The 10832-nt window shown below is 32.9% G+C and overlaps 1 pseudogene; it reads right to left on the bottom strand.

The window, feature by feature from the left end:
* Positions 1-226: 226 nt before the first annotated feature.
* LOC127737930 (putative nuclease HARBI1) lies at positions 227-813 on the bottom strand (annotated as a pseudogene).
* Between the last annotated feature and the right edge of the window lie 10019 nt (positions 814-10832).

The following is a 10832-nucleotide window of genomic DNA, read 5'->3' as shown; positions in this document are numbered from 1 at the left end:
GTATTTGGCACAAATGAACATTAATTTAGCACAAATAGGAGTCCAAGCGTTAGACCAACAAACACTGAACACACCTGATGATGCCTAGATTTAAACTTTATAAAACTCGCATAATGTTATATTACAACTTTTTGTTAATCTTTATTTCTTTAAATTATTAACGAGTCTATAGTGGGGTTTTTAAAGCTGTCAACCTAAGCATTGAACTATTAATAAACTTTCTGCACAAAGAGTAGAGGATTTAATAAATATCTGGTAGTTGTAGTGATTAAAAAATACAATATTAAAAAGTAATTGGATGATACAATTTATTCAATGTCCAAATCTTCCATTTATCAGCCTGTTTCTAACATTTGCACCATCATTCAAATGGCCGACATACTGTTGTCTGTCTATGTGTCATTGGTCTGGGCGATTTCCGTCAATGTCTGCCGGCAATGGGATTCTATTTGCTATACACATATTATGTAAAACAGCAACAGCAATAAAAATGTCACATCATTTTAATGGTATGTAAAGCAATGTGCCAGCACTTGCATCTATGCAACGGAAACGTGATTTTAAAACTCCAAAACTCCTTTCGACAACGCTCCTCGTCTTCATATGGGAAGCATTGTATCTTTGTTGATTTCTCGTTGTTGGGTTAAGCACAGGAGTGAGAAGCCATGGTCAAAGTGGATACCCACTATCTCCTATCAGCCATCCATGATCAATTGTTCCGTCCTCAAACATTTCACTCAAGCTAGAATTAGCTCAAATGAAGGCGTCGTAGGTTGCACCTGGCCATTTAGCTACAATGTTAAGAAATTTCATGTTAGAGTCACAAACTCCTTGAACATTAATAGAGTGATATTTTTTTTCTGTTCACATATAAATGTTCATCTTTTAATGGAGATTTTATTCTAATGTGCGTCCCGTCTATTGCTCCGACGATATTTGGGAAGTCATCAATGCTGTAAAAGCCTTCCATCATGTTATGCAGCTGTGCTCGATCAGTTGGCATCTTAATATATTGGTTGCATACTCTTTTCAAACACATTGTCACATCACGGGTAATTCTTGAAACACTCGAGATTGAAATATTGTGAACGTCGGCATTGACGAGCTGAAAACTCCAAGTTGCAAAAAATCTCAAAGCAACGATGACTTGTAAAGAGACAGGGAAAGCGCGAGATCTCCTCGTTGGTCTTTGAAGATCAAATTCAAACATTCTGCAAATATCTATTATCATAGGACGTGATAGTCTGTATTTTCTTACTATTTCTGTGTCATCTAGGTAATCCAAAGGATTGTTGTCGTCTGAGGAGCATGAAAACTAGAGCCGCTATATTTGGTTACAACTCATGTTAGGACATCGTAACGATGTCTTAACTTAGGACTATCCTAAAACCATCATGAGTCACCTCTCGTGTAGTCCTAACTTTATGACCAACTTTAAGAGACGTCCAAAGTAATGACCACTTCGTGAAACCCACTAAGGACTAAGATATGTCGTAAGACCATCCTAAGACATGTCTGAGTCCTAAGACAGCTTCGTGAAACTGGCCCCTTATTAAAAAGTAATTGTGACGACAACAATGCTTACCTGTATTTTTTTAGATCGGGTTTTGATTATACATGTTCTATACTAGGAGAGCTGAATCCAGTCTTTCTGTCAGTGCTTTGGTACTGAGCTGATTTTTAAAATTTAAGGTTCATGAATTTAGAAATTATTAAAGTAATACTACGGTTCCAACTCCCTCCGGCAAAGTTGACCTTAAATAAATTTGGCTATTCTGTTTAGGTCCTTTTTGGTCATATAGCTCCTAATGTTGCAACTTATTGTCTGTAACACTTTACTGACAGTTCAAGTTTGAGCATTTCTGGATGAAGGTAAATCTACAAAATCGCTTCGGACGAACGGAATTAATAAAGTGTTTCTTTCATTTTCTAGATAATATAGATATTCAAAATTGTACTGAATATATTTCGGAACTGAATCAACAACAGGGAATAAATTAAACAAAGCGAAGAATCAAATAAAAATAAATGAAATAGTATAATTGAATAAAATAAAGAATCACATATTTAAGAAGGAGTGATTGTGTAGGGTGAAAAGGTAAGCTTTTCAAAATCTCAGAAACTTTTTTACAAGCTTAAAAGTATTTTGGATTATTTTGTTTACATAAATTCTAACCGAAAATGAATTGTATTTTTAAATGTTTGCGTTATCTAAGAGCGTTTACATTACTTTATATATGTCTGTATATAAATTTTACATACATATATGAAGTATTTTTTTCCTTAGTACAATTATAAGAAATTCTTTTCTCCATGTGTAAAATACAATTTTTATATATTAACATCAGTGTCAAACAGCTGATATTTTGACATTTCCTAATTTTGCAACAACAACAAAAAATAATGTAAAAAATTATTAAAAAACCGCTAAGCAAATTATAAATCCCAATTTTCTTGATCATGAGAATTTTTCATTTTTCATTCAAACAATTGTGATTTGAAAAAATTAAAACATCGTAAAACTTTATAGCAAAACTATTACGACAAATAGTTATTATAACAATAACATCAGACAGTACATATATATGAAAGAAAAATCGTAAAACAATTTTATTTTCTCAATATTTTACTGTTTGTTTTATTATCCTTCAAGTTAGTAATTATTTTTACTGATTCTATCTTAACTTTTGACATTCCTTCATCATCGGCTTTGATCAACTTTCATAGATTGAGATCGTAAATATTGAAGAAAACTTATAATAAATACACATACTAAAAAGGGAAATCTAAAAGTGACCTACCCGCAGAGAAATTGTCTAATACTGAGAGAATTCTTATAATGTGTACATACATGTACTTTGAGATTGCCAACAAAGTAGATACTGACACATTCCAAAGAAATAGCAACACATTTAATCATACACAAAATAATGTATTAATCGTTAAAGGCAATACATGTAGTTTTATTTTCATTCTTTTTAAGACAAAAATAGATCACATGTAATAAAAAAGATATATATAAATATATATGAGAAATATAATATGCATCTTGAAGATGAACATCATCGCCAAAAGAAAGAAATTACTATAATAATAAATAGATATTTTGGATAAGAAACATCAATAGCCCTGTATAATATATATAAAATGGTTACTGGCCGTTGTCAATTTTGATCAGATGCAGAATATTGGTTTAACAAATTATTTGGTAATCTTTATTAATCATATCTAATATAATAAACGTGCATGTTCCTTATCCAAAAGTAAATAACTAAACTTTGCGTTTTAAAATTTTTACGAAAAAGTAATAAATCTCGGATAAAATAAAAAGGTCGACTTACCAGGAATGCTCAAGTAAATTGATAGTGATGTTCAAGTATAGCAAAATACTGTCTAACGGTCCCGATAATGTGATTTGAGAATATTATATAAAATCTTGATATTAAAGTAGAATATTAAATAGACATGAAGGAAACAGCAAGAATAAAAAAAGCTGTGATATTAACTCTAGTGAAAAAGAAGTAATACATTTGTTTGTACATGACATAAGACGGCTGTGCAAAAGACAAAATCGTATTGCTGTTCTAAGAAGCCACATGTCCGACTTCGTGTAGAGAAGTATAACAAGTTTGGGACAGTTCAAAACCACAGTATAGTTTAATGAAATGACTACCAGGCCGTCAAGGAAGACCAAAATTGAATTTAAATATACTTTGAACCAAATTCAAAACAAATATTTTTCGTAACAGTCAACCACGGGACGATGACCATCGTGTACATTGTACATTTCAATATGTCTTCATAATTACAACTAAAGGTCTTTTACAGTTAATTTGAGGAGCAAAAATAATTCATATTTAAGACAAAATTAAACTGAAAATCAGGTGTTCATAATTAAGGACGCGGTGCATGGTTCTAATGATCTGAGATATTCCTATGGCCAATGTTGGATGAATTAAAAAGACCTCGTGGAGAAAGCCAGACGAGAGAGCCTCTAAAAGTAGATATGGTCATTGCCAAGTGTTGGAATTTAAATGATTTTGCATTTAAATGTTCTTTCATTGAAAGTCGAAAGCTGAGGATTTAAAGAGTTTGCTTTATTAATTGACTTGGTCCCTTTTGGTCGTATATAGGTCCTATCGTTTCTACATATTTGTACATCTCTGGCTTTAAAATTAATAGGTTTTAACGTTCCTCATGACGGTATATACAGAACAGTGCCTTCTGACGCACGAAATTTATCAAGTGTTATTTTCAACTGTATATAACCACGAATAATTACTATCATTTCGGTGTAGTCCTTATAGTCTGTCAGCGAGCGGTTGCAATCAGAAGTCGAATCTCACTCTCTTTAAATTTGGAGTTACATGTGATTCTTTTATTTTCACTTTCATATTTATCTCTTTTCTATCAGATATACTATAAAACTTCCTGCAAATTATTAACATGTACTTTATAGGAAATTCCAGTAATGTTCAGTCTTTGACACGATAACCAAGTCCATGCGTTTCAAGACATAGTTTCTGTGACAGAGCGTTGCTGATTACTACAAGGAAGCCTTTTAACAAAGGCTTCCAGATGGTGAAGTTGAAGTTATCCATTTTACAGTCACATGGACGCCATAATGTTTTGGTTGATGCTTATGGAATATCTTTGTCACAGATAACTATACAAAAGGACGTCCGTTTTGGCTTTATTGAAATATGGATCTCCAAAAAACACAACCAGGTCTGGTCGGAAATCTCGTGTAGGCGAAAGTGTCACACTCAACAATCATTCAACCTATAATTCTAATGTATGTCTGTTTTATCTTGTTTCAACCTCGATACTGATACAAATAGACGACATTTAACTAGAATCTATGAGAAACGTGATGATTTTTGTCTTTTCTCAATTGTCAAATACCCATTTCTCAGTAGTTAAATACCTTTGCTCAATCGTATAGTGTATACATGTACATATCTAAATTCATACGTTACGCTCGTGCATGTTCTTTCTATATGGACTTCTGTGTCATTTGGTCTCATTGGCAATCATACCACATCTTCTTATTTTTATATTCATTAGGAGAGTTGTGCTCCTGACACATCCTGACACAGAATCTGTTCCAACAGAGTTACATGTACATGTATGAGGAGAAACGAGTGAAATCGGCACTACATAAATTTTACGGTTGACCGATACAACGTGTCTTTGTCTATCTCAAAATGGACCATCACCCGGCATGCGAATCCACACTCAGTCAAAAATTCACAATCGGGAATAGGACAACAGATCAAACGACTACAATAAGACCTTCCCATGCACCAATTTGCACCCCTAATTTTAGATTTTACACTGGAAGGGGTGTCTGTCAAGCCATATCCCATCAAATTTTCATAAATTGTTAAAGATGACGAAAACAGTTAAGATCCCTGCCCCTTTTTATGTATGTTCTTATTTCCCATGACAATTCCTCTTCAGTTTTAGATTCTGCTTGTTGTGTCTTTTCTTTACCGAAGTGATACCAAAGGGACATTCAATCTCACAAGTCGAAAAACAAAATGACAATGCCATGGCAAAACCAAAAATCGATCAACCGACAAACAATAGTATACAAAAAACCAACATAGAAAACTAAAGACCAAGTAACGCGATCCCCACCAAAACAAGGGAGATTTCAGGTGCTTCGAAAATGGTTAGCAGATCCTGCTTCATATGTGAAACCACGCAATAACGGATTTGTAATTGACTCTTATCTAACCCTAAGACATCACAAAATTCATAAACCATCGGTCATATCAATTTTTAACTCTGACACTTAAACGAATGTGAAATTTAGATGAAGGACAGACACATATAAAAGTCAACTAAATTCACAATAAAACTATAGACTGCACTGTATATTTTTTTATTGTGTAATATACATGTAGCTGCATGGAAGGAGAGTTTGGTGTTTATATTTTGTCACTAAGTACTCTTTTTTATTTCATGCAAGTATCAAACACGAGCTATCTATCTTATAATAATTTATTTCTAAATGCTATCTTTTTGTTTACTTTCTGCTTTATAATAGCGTTATTCTTCTGTCATATTTATTCACAAAACTTGAGAATTTTGCGAAATGTGTGCATGAAAAATATCTCAAAGACAAAGTGTCCATTATATGTTTAAAGAATGCTTGATATAAATTTCATTTTACAAAATATGTTTTGTTTACACGACTTTATTATCTAATCATAAACACGAGAAAATGTACTATTTTTATGTTAAAGCGCTAAATCTATCCCGGTTCGAAAGAAACCATCCACTGAGACGTTGTCCTGTTAGGCCAAATGGATAAATATACACATCCTTAAAAACTCCTTCCCGCTTTTTCAGAAATCAATGCGGCATGCATTTCAGTTCACTTTCCCGGAACGATTGACTATTTAACCAACTCAACATCGTTATTCATGTGTGAAAATGATTATTTAATTACTTATTCAAATGTTATTCTATAAGAGACCAACAAATGTGATACCTCAATTATCGAATTACTAAAATATAAATATGGAAAGAAATCGTCAGCGTTTTTGACGTTACAACAATGCAACGTTAGATACACTTAGTCTTTATGTGGGTTATTAAACATAACTTGCCCTTCTCGAATCGAGTATTTAGACTGTTGAATTGAGAAAGTATTTACTACTTTAAGTATTTCGAAAACGGAGAAAGTATATAAGCCAATGTCAGTAAAAAAGCGATGGTCACCAATTTGTCTATTTTCATTAAGTCCATTTTATTATGTATTTCAATAACAGCGTTATAGTTGTTTTTGTCGCCATACGTTTTGACCAGCTAGATGAGTGTGTTGGAAATATAATCATTATATCGTAAACCCAGTGGACAAAATTAAGCCAAAACAAACCAAAGAAAGACATACTGCACAGCTGAAATACATTTTCTGGAAAAATAAATTATCTCTTCAATAATAAAAGTTATCCTGTCAACTAAGTCCGAAATTTGATTCCTCGTAAATCTCTTAGTCTGTACCATTTTGCCGTTCACGATTTCAATAAAAGTTTAAAAGTTTAAAATCATGGGAACAATATTATCAATATTCTTGTTGTCCTAAGCGGTCTTCTTTCCAATATAAGTATCTGAAGTCTTAAAACAAAACAAAATTAATCAGGCAGATGAAAGTTGGAATGATTTGTTAAAGTGTCCTATGCAATGAAATACTAGGACAGGTGTAATTAATAAAGTGCGCCTTTATCTGAAGTAAAGTTAAAGTCATATGAAACTATTTTCTTGTAATTTTAATATTAAGAAAAAATTTTGAACCAATGCATGCTTGTGTTTTTGTTATATGTTTTTCTGCTTTGTATCGATCTGATGAGTATAGCCCTTTTTAACTGATTTTTATAGTTTGTTCTTATGTTGTGCTGTAACACCACTGTCACAGGTGAGGGGAAAGGTTGAGCGCTCACAAACATGGTTAACCCCGCCACATTCTTACTGTGCCTGTCCCAAGTCAGAATCGTGGAGCACGTGAAAAATAAGTGAATTGAAAGATTGATGTTTTCCATCTTTTTTTTTTTTTTATTTTCCATGCGTTCCCATTTGTTAACTTTTCCAAAACAGTTGTGAAATGATTTGGTGTATTTAATTTGTTCTTTAAGAACAATTATTACTATTTACCTTCCAGTGTACATTTGTTTACCAAGTGTACCAAGTCAAGACGATGTCAGTTGTTTTTCAATTGTTCCGTAAATTGATAGCGTTTGATTTTGTCAGTTTTTATGGACTTCCCCAATTATTTGAATTTGCCTTGGAGTTCAATATTTTTTTTATACTTTTTTTTCAAAATCTTTAACCACTTTTGATGTACATGCATAGACTTGTTGATTAAGAAATAAGGTATTGGCTAAATTAAACAAGCGTTTACAAAGACAGGAGTTCCGTAAGAGGCTAATCTTGAAATTCATATGTAGGAAGAAAACGATCTAGAATAGTACATGAAAAATGAGTAAAGAAAAGGGGCGTGACGCTATATCTTCACTTTCACGCCACTAAATACTTTAATTACACAGGAGTACATGAAAAGAAAGTTATTGTTGGATTTGCAAAATTTTCTACCGATAAGATAAGATGTTTAGGGTATGTTGATAAAATTTAATTTTGAGCAATTGTTACAGGATAATCAAGGTTCCTATAATCAGCTGATGACACGCTGCATTCAATTGATTGTAACTTAACGTACATATTCCTGACTTTAAACTTGTTTTGTATACTGCTGTTTGTATTTTGGTCTATCTCCGGGTTTTTTTCTCAGCATTTTCAGTTTGTGTTGTCCGTTTGAATATGATCCCTTTGATATCTTCCGCCTCTCTTAGATATTCAATTTCGTTCGTTAAAAAAAGGTTTAACGAGATTGAAAGGGAATAAGATATCATGTGGTTAATATCAAGCCAAGAGTCAATGAATGATAACAACACAACGACCTAAAGGAAATAGACAGAAAACTAGAGCAACAAAAAAGCACAAAAAACGGTGATTGATTCAGTTGCGTCAGAAGGGTAAAAAGGTATCTTGAAAACTAATGGCATTCGTCTTGTTGGTAATGGCATGCTACATTCAGGTGATTATTTACAATCGATGATGTTTATAATAACTGCTTAAGTGGTTACGAAGTAGATCATATCTATGGTCTTCTGTGACACAGACTTTCCATTTCGGGTAGCAAAATCATGGTGGCATCATAAGGTCTTCCCTAACTGTATTTTTACAAACAACCTTAATTCAATAGCTTAGTTGTAAGACAAAATCTCCTACCAAGAAAACTTTAAGGTGGTACCTAACACTACAGGGAGATAACTCTGTAAAAATCAGCTAAACGTTTTAATCACGTTGTATTGTTAAGGAAATATTAAGCTTCTCAATGATCAAAATTAGTGTTTGTCAAACTGCTATATAACCAATGAAATTTTTCTGATAAAGTGGTTGGTTCAAATTTTTTGAAATTTTTATATTTTTGTCAAAGGGTCAAAGTAAACATTTTGTCAAAATTTTATGAAAATTAAACGAGCCAAATTAATATTAGTCAAGGTGTTGGGTACCACCTTAATAGGAAACACAATCCTTGGAATTTAATAACTACTGATTGTATGAAAAATGTATAAAAGTTATACTCACTTAGCAGCTGGAATGTAGCTTTATAAAATTGCAATGTTCATAGTTGGAGCTGATAAGCTCAAAGACCGCTCATGAAACTAGATAAGTATTCTAGTAAATTATTCAGATTTATATTTAAATAAAGATTAAAATACTCATGAAAACGAAATGTTGTAAAGAAAATTCGGAGGAAAGCTCTTCTGCTTTATGTTTCCGAATGGGTCACGAATTTCTTCTCTATTTGACTGGTGATTTTGTTTTATGTATTGTTGATTCCCGTGAAATCCTAATTCCAGAAACTTCTAAAATTGGATACAGGTTTACTGCTTCAGTGAGATGCTAAATATGAAGGTCATATATCATTGTCATTTCAAATATTATAATGTTCAGGTACAAAATAAAAATAATAGAGGAGTGATAACAGAGAGAAAGGCTTGAAGCGAGACCATGAGTGTCGACAGTGTATGTATACCCTAGTAGTAATGCATCAGCTGAATGCATCATGGGATTCACAGTAATATCTACCGGCAAGTTTCACTGCAAGGGATATGACGAGAACGGTAAGAACATCAGAAGAGCGCTTTAAAACATGGGAAAATGATTGACATAGTAAGAAAGCTGAGATTCTAAAGCACCGTGATTCTCAATCAATTTGTGATTGCGACAATAGAACTTATGAGGGGCAGGGTCACATGATTTCATTTTATCTGTGTATTAGATTCAAAGACACTCATTTAGCCACTGTTTTAAGTTTAATAGAAGGACTACCGATAAAATGAATTTTAGAATAAAAGTACAGTTTCAGTTTTATCGACGTTTCAAAGTAGTTCTCTTTCAGGTGGCATATTTTGGAATTAATATTGATTCACTCATAGGGTCTTTGCATCGGAAATAAACACATTTATTCTAAAACCAGAAGTTCTCATATAATTTATGATGGTATGATACTAAACCCCTAACGGAAGGGATTGTGCTTGATTTTCATATGATGAAGACATAATCTTTCAATCAGTTTAATTGAGGTCTGAAGCTGGCATGTCAGTAACTGCCTGTAGTCCTTTGTTAATTTATGCATCATTGTCATTTTGCTTAGTTTCTTCTGTTATTACCTATTCTGTCATAGGACTCGGACTTCTTTTAAACTGAGTTTTACTGTGCGTATTACTGTGTGTTTGTTTATTCTACATTGGCTAGAGGTATATGGGGAGGGTTGAGATCTCACAAAACATGTTTAACCCCGCCGCATTGTTGCGCCTGGCCCAAGTCAGGAGCGTCTGGGCTTTGTTAGTCCTGTATGTTCTTTTTTTAATTTTAGTTCATTTATATGTTTCGGAGTTTAGTGTGACGTCCATTTTCACTGAACTAGTACACATGTTTGTTTAGGGGCCAGCTGAAGCCCGCCTCCGGGTGCGGGATTTTCTCGCTGTGTTGAAGACCCATTGGTAGCCTTGGGCTGTTTAATGCTATTTGGTCGGATTGTTGTCTCTTTAACGCATTCCCCATTTCCATTCTAAATTTTATTCTTGTAGTGTCTGATGCAGTTAAAATGTTATGACCAGTACTTTCGATGTTTTCAATACTTTATATTTTTTAATTCACAAAAGAAAAAAGCCTTACATCACATATTAATGATACACTAATATGCATTCCAATATAACTCTCTTTTATATTCAATATTAATGTTTAAAAAAAAATAC

The sequence above is a fragment of the Mytilus californianus genome, unplaced genomic scaffold, assembly GCF_021869535.1.
Source record: "Mytilus californianus isolate M0D057914Y unplaced genomic scaffold, xbMytCali1.0.p SCAF_1, whole genome shotgun sequence".
Classification (NCBI taxonomy): domain Eukaryota; kingdom Metazoa; phylum Mollusca; class Bivalvia; order Mytilida; family Mytilidae; genus Mytilus; species Mytilus californianus.
Note: the sequence above shows the minus strand (reverse complement) of the source record. Positions and strands in the feature narration are given on the sequence as shown.